Genomic DNA, 17621 nt, shown 5'->3' with positions numbered 1-17621 from the left:
ATGCCTCGTCCAGGGGTTCCCCCATGAGCACTTATTGCCCGCTTCCTTAATTATAGAGATAGGGATGCAATTCTCCAGCATGTCCGTGCACATGGCACCCCCCCCCCCCCCCCCCCCCTCTATGGTGATAAACCCATACTAATTTTTCCTGACTATAAAAGGAAAGTACAGGACCTCTGGAAGACCTTTTTGGTGATCAAGAGACTTCTGAGAGAGCACCATATTCAGTTCCACCTCCTCTTCCCGGCCATACGTCAAGCACAGTATGAAAGCAAAGTTCACTTTTATGAAACCTCTCAGGAGGCTATAGACTGAATGGAATCCTTAGGCATGGGCTGTGATGACCACTCTTCAGCATGGGAAGAACAGTGACAACGGGGACCTCCCCAATTGAATCGGAGTGGCCATACATCCAACAGCCAGTCCAGACCGGCGGCATCAGCAGGGGTGGAACGTATCTTGGTGTGCCTGGACGTCACACAGCAGGCTGAGGCTGCAACCCTGGACACACATAATGCCTTCTCACCACTGTGCATGGTTCAGGAGACTCCGAATGGCGGACCTGAGCTGGAATTAACTGACCTTCTCTGGTAGATGCATGCTATGCTGTTCTACAACTTGAATAATGTGGTGGGCTCCCGGAGAACCAGGTATTTGCAGTGACTACTACTTCTCCCACCTTTGAATGGGGATTGTGAGTTACCATGTACTCCATGGCTGGCTGGTCTGGGGGTTGGGCTGGTGCTGACTGCTGAGCTCCCTCTTGATCTGAGCTTGTTATCTATGCCGCTCCTAGTGCCCTAGTCTGATGTAACACTGACTATTTTTTCCATTATAGTTGTGTTTTGAGGGATAGGGTGGGAGACTGGGGCGGGTTTTGTTACTTCTTGACCACTGGTTGTGCGAGCAGGGTAATTTGAAAACTGCCTGAAGGGTTGGCGATAGTTAAAGGGGTTTATGGCTCATTTAGTTATAGATGTGTTACTATCACTAGTTCTAAGGGATGGGAAAGCTTCGTCTGTCATGTTCATGTGAACTAAGTACAAACTGCTGACCTGGAATGTGTAGGACTAAAAAAACTGAGAAATAGAATAGGGTCCATCCACCTCTGCTGATATGGAATATCTGTGGTCAGTGCTTAATTTGTAAATTAAAAGGTGCTGTGCTCAAAGCTCTCCTCTGAAACGCGGTTGCTGCAATTAAATGTGCGAGCACTGAATACCGAGGCAGAGTAACCCTGAAGACATCTCGGGCCTCTTTCATCTATATACTGACACACCCTGCCCCTCCAGCTCACTCCTGCAGCTTTCTGCTTTCTAACTTTGTGACGTTTTGTTTCACTTTTCTCTTCCTCCGTCTTTCCCATATGTGTCTTTTGCTACAGAAGCTCGCAGCGAATGCTGAAGGCAGCACCGGAAACAGCAAGCACAAATTAAGCACTGTCTGTGGTGTTTTTACAAGAGGCACACTTATGGGGGGATTACATCAAACATCTGAGGAAGAAATGGAGAGGACAGGTATATGATACATCCTTATTCTGGGTATGCCCTAGGGCACTTATGTGGGTGGCTCTTGGGGTCTCATTTAAACAGTCACAAACCACTGTGGGTGGAGATACAAGATATGTAATACCTGAGGGCGCGTTAGACGCACATGAACTTTGTCTAATTAATGTTTATGCACCAAATATTGATGATGGTGCCTTTATCGGCAAGGGACTAGCAGACGCACAGATTTCCCACACAGCAGAGGTCATTCCGGTTGGTGAATTTAATGGCGTGCTTGATGACCAGTTGGACACTGTACTCCCCTCAACGAGACAGTAAGCCCCATATGACCACAGGTCTCAAACAGCCTTTAACAACACGAGCCCTGCTGGATATCTGGCACATGCACAACCGGCACTCACTCGTGTACTCTTGCTACACACCAGCGACGGCTACATAAAGCGGCCTAGATTATTTCTCCACACACGTAAGTGCAGCGTAAAGGGTTTGGACACACAGTATATGGCCCAATATTTATCGTATATTTCGCCATTACTACTCACTTATTCACTGGAGCGAAAGACTCCAAGGATGCTAGTATGGCGATTAACATTAACACACTAACTGATCAGGCCTTTAAGACTACGCCTACAGAGGCCCTCTCTGAATACCTCAAACGTAATTGGGGTAGTACAAACAGCAAGGCGACAGAATGGGGTGCTATGAAAGTGGTGATCCCCCGGGTGTGCCTAATCACCACAGTCAGCATATGCTGACCGCTGGAGGAAGACCTGACGAGACAGGAGACAGAACTGGCGATGCTCGAGAGGGCATTATCTTCTAACCCGGAGAGCCTGGGTGAATGGGACAGGCAGCGGCATAGGGTATGCAAGTTGTAGGACCAGCCTGAAAAACACGCGGAAATGCAGGGCGGAGTTGCTGGTACATAGGGGGAGATAAGACTGGAACAGTGTTGGCCCAACTGATATGCTCTGAGACTGTCACCCACCCCATCTTAGCGATAAGAAACCAGCAGGGCATAGTGGTGCATACACAACAGGCAATTAATAGCGCCTTTGCATCTCAATTGCAACGGATGTTTACCGAATTCCGTGCTTGTCCCCTGCAGACTGCAGGGTCTTGGTAGCCTCTTGGATTCTATGAGAGAGGCTCTGATTGTCACGATACCTAAACCGTGCAGGGACCCCTTGGAGAAGGATTCTTACAGATCACTCTCCATGTTGAATGTTGATCAGAACATCCTTAGCCATGTCCCGGCAAAGAGGCTGCCCCCATATCTTCCATGACTCATCCATACTGATCAATCAGGTTTTATCCTACAGATTAATACGCTGCATAATTTAAGTCGACTTGCCTATGTACGCCACGTGCTGGGAGTTGCAGGTTGACCCTTACCCGCTGGCCTTTCTGGGTTTGGAACATCCCTTTGACTCGGTACGCTGGGAGCATATTTGGCAAGCACTGGACAGATTAGGACTGGGGAAAAAATATATAAAATGGGTGCAGTTGCTCTACAAATCATCAAAGGCTAGGGTGAGAACAGGCCGATATGTGTCAGAAATTATTGATTTACAGCATGGTACCCAACAGGGATGCCCATTGTCCCTATTACATTAATTTTCACAATGGCACTGGAACTCCTAGTCTGTCAGCTGCAACAGACCCTACATGGGTGGAGTATATAAATAGGCAGCACTGAACTTATAGGGTCACTGTATGCAGATGACGCGATGATATATATCCGTAACCCCATAATCCAGTTCCTCTTTTGCTCAATGTTATGCTTGAGTTCTGGTAATACTCAGGATTGTGATTTAATAGCACTAAATCTGCACAGTTCTCGCTAGGCTGATTGCAGGGCTTGCCTGCACAATATCTCCCATTGGTGGATGGTGTGATCTACCTTGGACAGCGAACAAGGTTGGGGCCCATATTTATACTTTTTGACGCTAAACTGCGCTAACGCAGTTTAGCGTCAAAAAGTTTTGCGCCGGCTAACGCCATTCTGAAGCGCCATGCGGGCGCCGTATTTATTGAATGGCGTTAGCCGGCGCAAGCAGACCGGCGCTGCCTGGTGTGCGCGAGAAAAACCACGTACACCAGGCAGCGCCGGCGTAGGGGGAAAATGGCGCATGGGCGTCTTAAAATGGGGCAAGTCAGGTTACGTCGAAAAAATCGTCGTAACCCGACTTGCGCCATTTATTTTCGACGCCCATCCCCCATCAACATGACTCCTATCATTGTAAAGATAGGAGTCATGCCCCCTTGCCCAATGGCCATGCCCAGGGGACTTCTGTCCCCTGGGCATGGTCATTGGGCATAGTGGCATGTAGGGGGGCACAAATCAGGCCCCCCTATGCCAAAAAAAATTATTAAAAAAAAATAAAAAAATACTTACCTGAATGTCCCTGGGGTGGGTCCCTCCAGCCTTGGGTGTGCTCCTGGGGTGGGCAAGGGTGGCAGGGGGGGTCCCTGGGGGCAGGGGAGGGCACTCTGGGCTCATTTTGAGCCCACTTGTCCCTTAACGCCATGCCTGACCCAGGCGTTAAAAAGCGGCGCAAATGCGCCGTTTTTAGCCACGCCCACTCCCGGGCGTCTCTTTTGCCCGGGAGTATAAATACCACGTAAAGGCCTGGGAGTCATTTTTTAGACGGGAACGCCTCCCTTGCATATCATTAACGCAAGGAAGGGGTTCACGCTAAAAAATGACGCACATTCCGGGAACTTTGGCGCTATTCGCCTCTAACGCCATAGTATAAATATGGCGTTAGTTGGCGTTAGTTTAGCGTCGAATTTGCGTCGAAAAAAACGACGCAAATTCGGCGCAAACGGAGTATAAATACGGCCCTAAATATCTTGGAATATATATCTTGTGCACGATACTCAATTTACGTTTGAATAGAACCTGGGCAGAGTGATATGTAATTGGCATCCCTCGATCAAGCTCCGGAACACCCTTAGATTGCCCCTGAGGGGGAAGATCGCGAGAATAAAAATGGTATTCTTGCCTCATTGTCCTTATGTCCTACAGGGCACTATGTATGAGATTCCCTGGGAGGTGTTTCAAGACATAGACTCCCTCTTGTTGTAGCTTCTGTGGGTCATTGAGAGATGCAAAGTGGGCCTCAGTATACTTAAATGAGAATGGCGTAAGTTGGGAATGGAAGTCCCCGACCTGGAATTGTATTATCTTGCGGTCCAACTACAGCATGCTGTCCACTAGCCGGAGGGTAACCCCCAACTGGAAGAGATTATTATTTGGGGATACACATGATAGATACCAACTGAGAAGACTGCTGATGTTGGGACAAGACATTCCAGATAATCTTGCCTACCTGATCCGACTGATGGGCAGGCTGTGGTCTAGAACGATTCAGCGGGTGATCGGACGAGTCCCATACTTCCCAGACTTAGATATTTGAATAATCCACCCATTTGCTCAAATAGCATATTATTTGACAGTTGATAAATGGCAGGAAGGTGGATGCATGATGTTGGTGGACCTCTACCTTGGGGCACGCTTACAGAAGGCAATGGAGATGTTTGGCCAGGAGGGCGGGGGTAATTCCTCCAATATTCAAAAATCTCAGCCACAGCCTGACAATTATGGCCAACTTCCCTGGAGCCCCTGAATCATCACAGACGTGGATGACTCTTCTAAATATAGCGGGTGGATGTAGACTGATGATCCATTTGTATAGGGCCCTACTAGCGGATAAGCAGACAGCGCCGCTGCATATATAGGGGACCTGGCAAAATTTTCTGCGATGAGCCTATTACCCCAAAAGAATGCCACAAACTTCATATCAGAGTCCGTGGGGCATCCACCCATGTGCAATTTAAACATATACAATATAATATTGTGCATATGGTATGCCTCTCCCTTAAAAGGTTACACTCCATCTATCCTGTCAGGGACCAACACTCTACCTGATGTGGAGCTACTGAAACACATTTTTAACACATTTTAATGCACTATACGATTGTTGTATGATGTAGTCCTTTTCTGGGTGAACGTACTATCCAAAATAAAGCACCCATCAGGTTGGGACATGTCACTGCAGATTACCTGATATCTGCATGGTCTGCTCCCTGGAAACCCAAAATGACACTGAGTAGGCAAAACGCATTACTGGGACTTACTGTAGAAAAGAAGTGAACTGCAATATATTGGCTGAGTTCTCTACCCCTGACAACTGTAGACTGGAAAAATAATTTTATTGAATGGACTAGAGTGGAAGGGGCACATTTGAGCGTAAGGACGCTAAGGAGGCAGACACCCTGATGGCCTTGGGTACAATTACCCATGCTCTTTTAGAGCCCTCAGGAGCGGACTGTTCTGGAGTTGGGGATGAAAAGGTTGAGACTGAAAGAGCACCCCGACGGATGAGATCAGTGTACCTGACCATGACTGAACCACCCCAGGCATATTTACATTACTCTTTGCTGACTACAGAAGTATATACACGCTAGGTGGAAGGAAAAACATAACAAAAAGCATACTACTTATCACTGCACAATGAGGTGACTGGAAGGCACTGGGGGGGCGGGAGAATTGGGGGATTGTTTATAATACATTTGGTTTTGTATGTTCACTTTGTAATGAATGTACAATTCCACTCATGGGAACATAGGCAATGCTCTTTAATTGCTGTGAGGAAATCAGCATCAACCTGAATGTTTGAGCATTAGAGTCTTTTCTTCTGCTACATGCTAACTTGTAACATTGTTGCTTCTGGCGTACATTTGTATTCATTGAGTGGAGATGCTTGTACTGAAATGTGTACGCTTAAATGCTAACAAATAAATTTGTCAAAAAAAAACCTGCCACTGATCATATGGACATTTATTCATCAATGAAGAGAGTTTAAAAGGAGCGATCATTTACATCAATCTTTTCTGAATCAGCAGTTCTTTTGGCACTTGTAAAGTCAATAAAGAGAATTTGTGTGAGTTAAAGGGTTTCATTAACAATTTAGTAAATTCAATCAATTTTTTTTAGAAATTGTTATTCTTTAGTTATTCTTCCTACAAATTCAAATAATCCAGCAGTCAATATTTAAAAACAAGATAAAATACAATGTTTGTGAAAAGATTTGTCAAAATAGTAATAATGCAATAAGCGTGTTTCATAAAGGAATTTCTCTAATCTAAATTAAATTGAGAAACTCAGTAAAGACCGCTGATGAGAGAATCAAATGCATAAGCATGAAGCCCTTTCACTTCAAATAAAAGAGTATTGTTAAACTGGAAAGTATTCTCAGCTATAAGTCAGCAGACATCTAGAAAATTGGAATAGGCTTAAAAAGTAATCTATTGTGAAGAGAAATATGGTCTCAAGAAACCTAGGGAAGGGTCTCCAGTATAAAATGACCTACTCTAGGAACGCATGCTAATATAACCACAGCAACTTATAAATTGAAACAAGTAACGCATTCTCCATTCATAGCATCCAGTAGGATTTCCGTAAGCTTCTGAAAGGAGGTATACTCCCCAGTTTCACACGATTTCACAATAGACCACAAATACAAGTTCTTGAAAAGTTACTTCGCTCACATTCAGTGGTTCAGACAGTCTTTCCATGAACCATCCTTCCTGTTGTCTTCTCGCCTCCCGGTGAGAACCTCACTATCAGTTGTCTAATAAAACTCAAATGCCTATTCACTAACTAACAGAAGGCTTCTGGAAGTTACAGCAGTGGAAAGAAAAGCATCTAGTGCAAACCAGCAGCTCAATTGTAAAAGATCGGCCTTTCAAAGATAGCATATACATCTCTGTTAATATGGCATCGACAGGCTAACTTAAGTCAGTACATTGTTATTTCTTTTGTGTCCTTATAATGCCTAAGTATGATTACTTACTTCAAAATGTTTAATACATAATAGAAATGCGCTCTAGCGATGCTTAGAAGTGTGTTTTCCTGATGTAAGTTAAATAGGCCACTTTATTAGTTCAAACACCATCTTGTTCAGGATGGAAGCCGTTTCTGTCACTCACCCACCCACTTTGTCCAATCACAAACACTGCAGCTTACAATCAAGCTGAGATGTAATGTAACTCCATTGTTATTGTTATTCTGCTCTCGATCAACTTTACCCTCTTCTGCCATGACTTGAAACAATTAAAAGGTCTTTACGTTTGTTCACTGTGCTGTATTCATTCACATAAAATGTAGTGTTAAGGTATCTTGTTCTGTTCAAGCATCCCCAGATGACATTACCATAGACGGTGTTGAATAACTATTCAAGTAGTGGGTTATTGTTTAGGCCTTAAGGCAATATGGTAGTTATTTTTCATGCAACCTGTTTTGCTTATGAAATACATTTGCTCAGACCACAATGAGACTGCTGCTCATGTAATTTCATATACTAAAATAATGTTTAAAAACCCTTGATTTTGGGGATGAGCAAGAAGATTTTCCATTTCCCCTTGACTTTCCCACCAATTTGGGGCTTAACCCCTTAGTTGCTGGGCCTACCCCTCCTACACCCTCCCCACCCTAGTGCTGAACCCTTTTTGGCTATTTGGCGTAGTTCACGCTTAGGCCTTCATAACTTTTTGTCCACATAAGCTATCCACGCAAAATGTGTGTCTTATTTTCTCCAACATCCTAGGGATTCTAAAGGTACCCAGAGTTTGTGGGTTCCCCTGGAAGAGACCAAGAAATTAGCCCAAATACAGCTAAAATGTTGTTTTTTTCAGAATAATTTGAAAAAAGGGCTACAGAAGAAAGCATATGTTTTTTCCCCTGAAAATGGCATCAACAAAGGGTTTGTGTTGCTAAAATCACCATCTTCCCAGCTTTCAGACACAGGCAGACTTGAATCAGAGAACTACATTTTTCAACACAATTTTGGCATTTTACTGGGACATATCCTATTTTTACTATTTTTTGTGCTTTCATTCTCCTTCCATTTAGTGACAGAAATGGGTGTGAAACCAATGCTGGATCCCGGACAGCTAAACATTCCTGAAAAGTAGACGAAATTGTGAATTCAGCAAGGGGTAATTTGTGTAGATCCTTCATGGTTTCCCTACAGAAAGTAACAGCTAAAAAAAAAAAATATTGAAATTGAGGTAAAAAAGAGCCATTTCTGTCCACGTTTTCTTCTATAACTTTTTTCAACTATGGCAGATTTTTAAAAGCAATATACCGTCACGTCTGCTGGACTCTTCTGGTTGCGGGGGTATATAGGGCTTGTAGTTCAGCGAGAACCCTAGGTACCCAGAGCCAATAAATGAGCTGCACCTTGCAATGGGTTTTCATTGTATACCGAGTATACAGCAATTCATTTGGTGAAAGATAAGGAGTGAAAAATAGATACCAAGGAAACCTTTGTATTTCCAAAATGGGCACAAGATAAGGGGTTGAGAAGCAGGGTTATTTGCACATCTCTGAATTCCGGGTCCCCATACTAGCATGTGAATTACAGGGCATTTCTCAAATAGACTTCTTTTTTACACACTGTCAATTTGAAAGGAAAAATTTAGAGAAAGGCAAGGGGCAATAACACTTGTTCTTCTATTCTGTGTCCCCCCAAGTCTCTGGATAAAAATGATACCTCACTTGCATGGGTAGGCCTAATGCCCGCGACAGGAAACGCAGCATGGGCACATCACATTTTTACATTGAATTCTGATGTCTTTTTGGAAAGCGCCTAGCTGTGGATTTTGGCCTCGAGCTCAACCGGCACCTAGGAAAACCTAGCAAACCTATATATTTTTGGAAACTAGACACCTAGGGGAATTCAGAATGGGGAGACTTATGGGGCTCTCACCAGGTTCTGTTAACCAGAATCCTTTGCAAACCTCAAAATTTGTTAAAAAAAGAACACTTTTTTTCCTCAGATTTCGGTGCTGCAAAGTTCTGAAATCTGAGAGGAGCCACAAATTTCCTTCCACCCAGCATTCCCCCAGGTTGTCTGATAAAAATGGTACCTCACTTGTTTTGGTAGGCCTAGTTCCGGCGACAGGAAACCCCCCAAAATGCAACATGGAAACATCAAATGTATACATTGACAACTGACGTGTATTTTGGAAAGTGCCTAGCTGCGGATTTTGGTCTCTAGCTCAGCCGGCACCTAGGAAAAACGACCAAACCTGTGTATTTTTTAAAACTAGACACATAGGGAAACCCAGGATGGGGTAACTTGTGGCGTTCTCACCAGCTTCTGTTACCCAGATTCCTTTGCAAACCTCACAATTTGGCAAATACTGATACAAGCCGATACAATGTTACTAACAATGGATACTAAATAAACATCAGAGATAACAGCCGTTTGGAGTCCCAGCATTCTGTGTTTGAAAATGGTGGTGAATATATATATATATATATATATATATATATATATATATATATTCGCCACCCGTTCTCTTGCATTGCAGCTTGCGTCTTCAAAGCAATGCACATACTTCAACTGATGCGTTTCAACTATAGCTTTTAGGCAGCAATAAAAAAATCAAAAAACTCTTGTGATTATGTTTCTTCTACAAAAGGATCTGACTTTTGTCTAGTGGCAGTTTTGATGCCATAAAGTAGCGCATAAGGTTTTTCTGTATTTTATGTAAATAGCTGAGTGGATTAGTAAAGCCAGGCTTTATCTGTACTTAAAAAAAAATGAAATGTATGTGAGAGAGGGGCTGTGGAGAGATGAGAGGCCCTTTTGCCGGGTGGTAGTGAGGGAATGTGAGAAGGCGGTCATTGGTGGGGGTAAAAAAGATTGCCACATCGGACACAACCAGCGCTAAAGCAGGCCCTGTGTGTGCACATGTGAGTGTGCATACATGCATGTCTGTGGCTTTGTCCAGCCACTGAAGCTTATTGAGCTAGTGTCAGTTTAGTTTAGATGACATGAAAGCGATTGCATGCTGATGACTTAGTGGGAAGGGACCATTTGGTAGGCCGACAGCACATGAGGATCCAGTTGATTTTTACCTTGCATTTGGTAACAACACTGAACATTTAATTTGACTTACTCTACTGTGGTTCCTTCCATCTCATATTGCTCCTCCTGCACATGTAGACCTGTGTGTTTGAAAAGCTATTTAGATTTCCAGAGGTCCATCATCATGCTGTTGGTAAACTAGTTCCCTAAAAGCCCAGACTCATTACAGAAAGAACATTGTCCTGTTGAGAAGGTGATCTTTGAGGAGAACCAGTGCTTAATTTGTAGATAAAAAGGTGCCGGTGCTCAAAGCCCTCCTCTTAAACACGCGGCTGCTGCAATGAAATGTGCGAACACGGAATACTGAAACAGCGTAATCCCGAAGCCATCTCGGGCCCCTTTAATCCATTTAAAACCACTCCCTGCCCCTTCAGTTCACTCTTGCAGTTTTTTGCTTTCTCTCATTGTGATGCTTTTTCGTTTTTCTCTTCCTCCGTCTTTCCCATATGTGTCTTTGGCTCGCAGCAAATGCTTGAGGCAGAAGAATAAGTACCGGCCCTCAAAAATAAGTGCTGGTGCTCAGCACCGGAAACAACAAGCACAAATTAAGCACTGAGGAGATCCTTACAAATAGAGTCTCATCAAGTGTGATTGACATCTAAGATATCCCATCAGCTAAAGACTTAGCAACACTGTTTCTTGCTGATTTCTTGGTGAGCTCTTAGTAACTGTTTTTTTCTGGTGCCAGGTGTAATTGTTTGTATGAAGTGCACACTTTTCAACTCAGCTAATACTGGACACAATACTTAAACTAGGCCTAAGGTTGTTGTATATACAAGAAATAGTATCTATTGTGTTAGCGTTTATAATCAGAGCCAATGGAATTATGCAAGTAATACAGTGTAAACAAGTGTAAAATGACAAAATAATGAAGTATCACTATCACAAAATGTGCTACATTATGCCACACAATTTGCCTTTTCATGCTGCATATTTTACTCAACCCTGCAAATAATATGACCCTCTCCTGTGCATAATTCCAGTGGCCCTGATTATAATGTACCCTTAAATGGTTAAACATTTTCATATAAGTATATGCAACAATTACGCCAGTTTTGTAAAGGGATACCTGTAGCTGAGAGATTACTTCAGATTGCTATTTTAGATAAAAACAAACACATAAGAAGAAGAAAGGTGGCACGCAACAATGTCTGATCAGATAGTCAGTGGCCGAATCCAGTATTCTTCCCTGTATCTCAGAGTTGGCTGATTGTTCAGTTGATGGGTTCGGATGCGGCCCGAGTGATTGCCAGCAGCTGGGATTAATTCAAGCATTCCATCCATCACCTTGTTGTTTTTGTACCTTATGCCCTAAGTGCGCCGGGTATGCCCAGACATGGATCCCGGGCTCCCTATGTCACTGGAACCAAGTTATACTCGGCTGAAGAGCCCATAACAAGAGTGAAACGGGTCACTGGTTGCTTATGTTCTGGTTCAGAGAGAACCTGGCCTAGCAGTTTGGGATGGAATGTACCCATAAGTAACTGGGGCAAGACTGATTTGAGTCCAAACGAGGTGGCATGGTGGGTGGAAAACAATAAATTGGGATGCAGCCCAAGCGATTGCCAGTGGCTGAGATTAATTAAATCATTCCATCCATTATTTTGTTGTTTTTGCGTTTGACACCCAAAGTGTGCCAGGTATGCCCAGACACTGGCCCCAGGCTCACTGTGCCACTGGAATCAAGCTATACCCAGCTGAAAAGGCCATAACAAGGGCAAAACCAGTTCTGGGTTGCTTGTGTTTCGGCTCAGGGAGTATGTAGCCTGGCATTCCGGGTTGGACTATTCCCAGGAGGAACATGGTCGAGACTGATTTGCATATGGCTGGGTCCAGACTAAGGTGGCATGGTGGGCAAAAATCAGTTGATTTGGATGCAGCCGAAGCAATTGCCAGTGGCTGAGATTAATTCAAACATCCCACCCATTGCCTTGTTGTTTTTTTGTTGTTCAGTTGGAGGCAGGTCTGACTAGCTTAGTTGTTTTCAAGTATTTCTTGAACCACACATAAGCTGAGCTATTCAGACCTGCCTTCAACTGAACATTCAACAGAATCAAGGAACGATTGGACTCTGGCACCATCCATCAGATTAGAAATCCTCCTTCCCTCTGCACGCAACCAATACTACAGTTCTTTTGTAGAGTAAAGGGGAGCGTTCATTCATTAATTTATTAATGCAGTCCAAATCTTTTGTGTGCACCCACGAATAGCGCTTTATTGCTGTATCAAGTTGTGCACAGGGTCAACTTCAGGACGGTGCTACCAGTGCAGCTGCACCTAGCATTGACTTTGGTGGTGGTGCTGTGTTTAAAAATACCTGATGGTTTTAAAAGTACAGCAACTTCCATGAGCATCCTGCAATTTTCAGGCAACAATAAAAATGTCACGGTAACTTTGATAAATAATGTTCCTGCTGATGAGAGATCGGAATGTTGTCTAAGGCCAGTTATGACTCAGCATAAAGTAGTGCATGGCTCATGCACCTGCTGCAAAGAGTGTGTACCACTCAGATCACAGAACTGAGCGAACTATGAGTAGCGTTATAAAAAAATGAAATGCATGCCAGAGAGGGGCTCTGGAGAGAAGAGGGGCACTGTTTGAGAGAGTTCTAGTGAGGGAATTCGTGGGGAAGAAGTTAATGGGAGGCGCCATCAGCGTAAAGGCCGGCCCTGGGTATGCATACCATTTCTTGAGGAAAAACAGGCATTTGGGCCCTCACAACACTTCAGCTGTATAGGTGCCTGAACTTCTCTATGAGCGTTTTGTCTTGAACTACCCAAATGTCGCATACTTGGTTAAAAAAAGGCTACATGTGAGCCTCTGTCTTGACTCACTAATTTATTTTCTTTGATATACTTGTGCACTGGTATGTTTTTTGTAACTGTTACTTTATCCCGCCAATTATTGCAGTTTCTAAACCATCTTGCCATTGTTATCCTTCCCCCAATTGTTTCATGCACGACATTATTGTAAGATTCAAGGCCTCTCCATGCAATCAAGGGACCAGAAATTTTCATCCAAGATCTTGTTCATGTCCTTTCATAGATTTAGTTAATCTCCTGGCAGATACTTCCAGGGCTCTAACGCTTTGAACCTCAAACCAGTAGAAACTCAAATGAAACTTTGTTTTGGGGCCTTTCTCTGGGTCGATTTCAGGTTTAACATGCTCTTCTATCAATCAGTATTTCCCCCATGAACACATTCTCTGCCTCCTCCTCTGCAGCATAACCCTGAGACTAATTGAGAAACAAAATATACGAAGATGTCATGTCTCACTTTTCTTGTTCATTGTCTTCTAAACCCACACTGACTCTGACCAGCCTGGTTGTTACCTATTGCAGGGGCACAGCGTAGGCCGTACGGTTAGATATGTGGAATTGGAAGATTTTACTTTACCACTCCATACTGAATACTTTCAAGGTGTATTTGATAAGGCAAAATGGTGAGAATTTGTCACCTTATCAGTCCTTCTACTTCCCTAACCAGTTTTGTATTGTTGAGTCAATTTCAAATAGTCACATTTATGTGTTATCCTTGGCAGAAAGTGAGCTCCTGAAGGATTATCTGAAACAATATTTGATGAACGCTTTCATGTGCTCTATGAGTTTTCCAGCAGCAATGCTTTTATTGATAGATTCAAAGCCAAATGGTAAACCACGAACCTGAAAAATAGGTACTCCTAAACACACAATTCCAAACTAAATGAGCAGATTTTCCCTGAGTCACCCCTCTTCCTGTTAAGAACTGGTCATCTGATGGTGGTTTATACCGGACACTGCAGTCTTCAATTGTTCCACTCAGCTTGTTCTACCAATGTGGTGGCACTTGTTCTTCTGTGCCGAGTTTGGCTCCACTATAATATTGCATTTTGGGACAAAAAAGACGTGGAGGCTTCAATGACTCCACAAGCCATCATTCCACCAAACACACAGGTGGTTGTCATAACAAAGTAATTTCTGCATGATGAAAGGGAAAGGTCTTTTCTCCCGATAAGCTGCATCACTGTGCTTCACTGAACTTACAATGAAGCATCAAACATGGACTATATCTTGCCTCTAGGTTGACTTTCTCATCCAAACACACAACTACACTTAACCCAATGCCACACCTTTTGCTTGTATTGTTGATTTATATAGCACATACTACCCCTACAAGGCATTGAAGCACTTCATGAATGAGTAGAGTGCTACCCCATAGGTCTGAGAGTTAGCTTGTAGTGTTAGTTGTAATTGCTGGAGTGAGTCGTATATTATGCAATACTATCAGAGTTGATATACTGGTTATTTGCATGCAATTACAAGCGTAAAGGAAGTTAGCTGTTAAGTGTTAATATTGATGCAGATACTTCAGTGATATATCAATCTGCATTCTCAAATGTGTCTCTGTGATTAAAAGGAATTGAGAAATATTATGTTATTTAATTGTTTGGTTGTCCTAGGACACCATGTTATTAGAAGGCAGCAGCGTGCGTTCATAGAAAATAGTTATACATAATTAGGGTCACGTTTATGCAGACTAAGTGAGTCTGGTGGGAAGAGTTCAACAGGAGTTAGTTTAAAAGGTCAATAAGCACTAGACAGAAGAAGACGGAGACTAGTATAGTTTTAGTTAGTAGGGGCATGAAACAAGCCTGTTATTGAACTCATGTACACCCAGTTGATAGCTGACATGCTGTGTCATGCCAAGAAGTGCAAGTACAAGGAGGAATTCAACTGTTTTTTATTTGTAATTACATGATTCTATCCTTCGGATTACGAGAAATAAAAGTTGGCAGAATTGCATTAGTGCTCTTTAGGTCTCTGTAGATGTTTGTGATAGAAGCATGCCTTCATCCTCATTTCCATATATAACATGGTAACCTTGTTGATGGTGTGATCGATAAGTATTTGTGTGCACTGTTTTTTGGATCATGGTCAGGGGTATGTGATCTTCCTAGTTTCTCTGTGTTACACTATGTCCCCACTTCCTGTTGACGGTGGAATCATTATTCTGCATTGTTTAAGGCTGAAATGAAGAATAGCCACGTTTTCTGCATCGTCCAGATGGTTTATTTCAGCCCATATCTTTGCTGGGATTGAACTCTATAATTTGGCTTTAGAAGGATATCCTACCAACAATTTTCTTTTTATATGGTGGAATAATTAGTCATAGGGTCATACTGTGGCCGGATTACGGAGGCACTGCAGCGGCGTCAGGGCTGCAGTATTGGTCGCGGTAGTTGCACTCTGCAGGGACCACGGCTTTGGTGCAGAAAGCAGCACAGATTCAGACAGCGGTACCATTTACGAAGTCGCTCTGGAGTCGATGTGCTTGGTTTCTTGTTGGTGGCACCAGAACTCACTCTCAAGGGCCCAGGAACTCTATTTGGCACCACTTGGCAAGTCTGACTCTCAGCAAGTGAGCCCAGGTGCTGGCAGATGAAGTCTTTGAAGTCCCTGAGACTTTATAACAGGAGGCAAGCTCAGTCCAAACCCGTGGAGAACCTTTGGAAGCAGGATGCAGAAAGCAAAGTCCAGTCCTTTCACTCCCAGGACAGAAGCAGCAAGCAGTAGGCCAGCACAGCAAAGCAACAGAGTGACAGTCCATCCTACAGCATCTAGCTCTTCTCCCTGGCATAATGTTTGCAGTCCAGAAGTGTTCTATGTGGTGTTAGGGGTCCAGGAGTTATAACCATCTCTGTCTTTGAAGTAGGCAAACTTCAAAGAGAAGTCTTTGTAGTGCACAAGAACCTGCCTTTTCCTGTCCTGGCCGTAGACGCACTCCAGGTGGTTGGAGACTGCTTTGTGTAAGGACAGGCACAGCCCTCTTCAGGTGCAAGTGTCAGCTCCTCTAACCACTCTAGCTCAGGAATACCCATCAGGATATGCAGGGCACACCTCAGCTCCCTTTGTGTGATTGTCTAGAGTGAATTCACAAACAGCCCAGCTGTCATCCTGATCCAGATGTGTATTTCAGAGGCAGGCAGAGCACAGAATTGTTAAGCAAGAAAATGCCCACTTTCTAAAAGTGGCATTTTCAAAGGTACAATTTAAAAGCCAACTTCACCAAATGATGTATTTTTAAATGGTGAGTTCAGAGGCCCCAAACTCTATATCTCTATCTGCTCCCAATTGGATATTACACTTAAAATATATTTCAAGGCAATCCCAGTGTTACCCTATGGGAGAGATCGTCCTTGCAATAGTGAAAAACGAATTTAGCAGTATTTCACTAGCAGGACATTTAAACCACAAAAGTACATGTCTTACCTTTTAAATATACTGCACCCTGCCTATAGGGCTGCCTTGGGCCTACCTTAGGGGTGACTTACATGTAGTAAAAGAGAAGGTGTGGGCCTGGCAATTGGGTGCACTTGCCAGGTCGAAATAGCAGTTAAAAACTGCCCACACCAACACTGCAGTGGCAGGTCTGAGACATGTTTACAGAGCTACTCGTGAGGGTGGCCATTGGTTAACACTGTTCTCAACTATTATGTGTAACCAAGAATAGTCATTGATGACTGTAACAAGATGTGCACATTGTTTCTTGTGGAGAAACATTTATGTAAATATTCCTGTTTTATGTTCATGATGATTTTTATACTTATTTTGTATTTGTACTGTGTCTGAAAGAACTTGTATTGACAGACATCATTATATAAAATTAAATCTACAGTTTTCAACATGTTGTAATATAACTGGCACATTGTTTCTGCTGTGCTCAGCAGTGTTCTGCACCAGTATATATGCAATAGAAGAGGTGGTTGTTTTAACAATTTGAGTACATACTGTGTACTTATTTAAACAGTATTTATCCCTGCTGGTCTGAATGGTTTGCAAATTATGAAATTGGATGTAAAACATCGAAAACCGATATACAGTTTGACAGGTCACCGTGCAGTGCTGTCAAATCAAAAATAACCTTTTTGTGCAACAGCCAAAGCAAGCCCAACCCAAAAATCCATTGTTACACTAATGCTATACAATGGACAATGGTAATTTACCAATGAGTCAGTCAGGCTTCTGCCCTGAAAATGGGACAGAGAAACCTCTGTTAGCAGTAAGAGTGAATTCTGGTGCTGTTCAATTTGGCAATAATGCTGTTTAGTTACAGTGGGGAAACAGGACAGCATGAAGTTTACCAGATCTTTTTTCTATTGTCAATATGAAGTTACATGGACGTTGTGAAA

The sequence above is a fragment of the Pleurodeles waltl genome, chromosome 6, assembly GCF_031143425.1.
Source record: "Pleurodeles waltl isolate 20211129_DDA chromosome 6, aPleWal1.hap1.20221129, whole genome shotgun sequence".
In the NCBI taxonomy this organism is placed as follows: Eukaryota; Metazoa; Chordata; class Amphibia; order Caudata; family Salamandridae; genus Pleurodeles; species Pleurodeles waltl.
Note: the sequence above shows the minus strand (reverse complement) of the source record.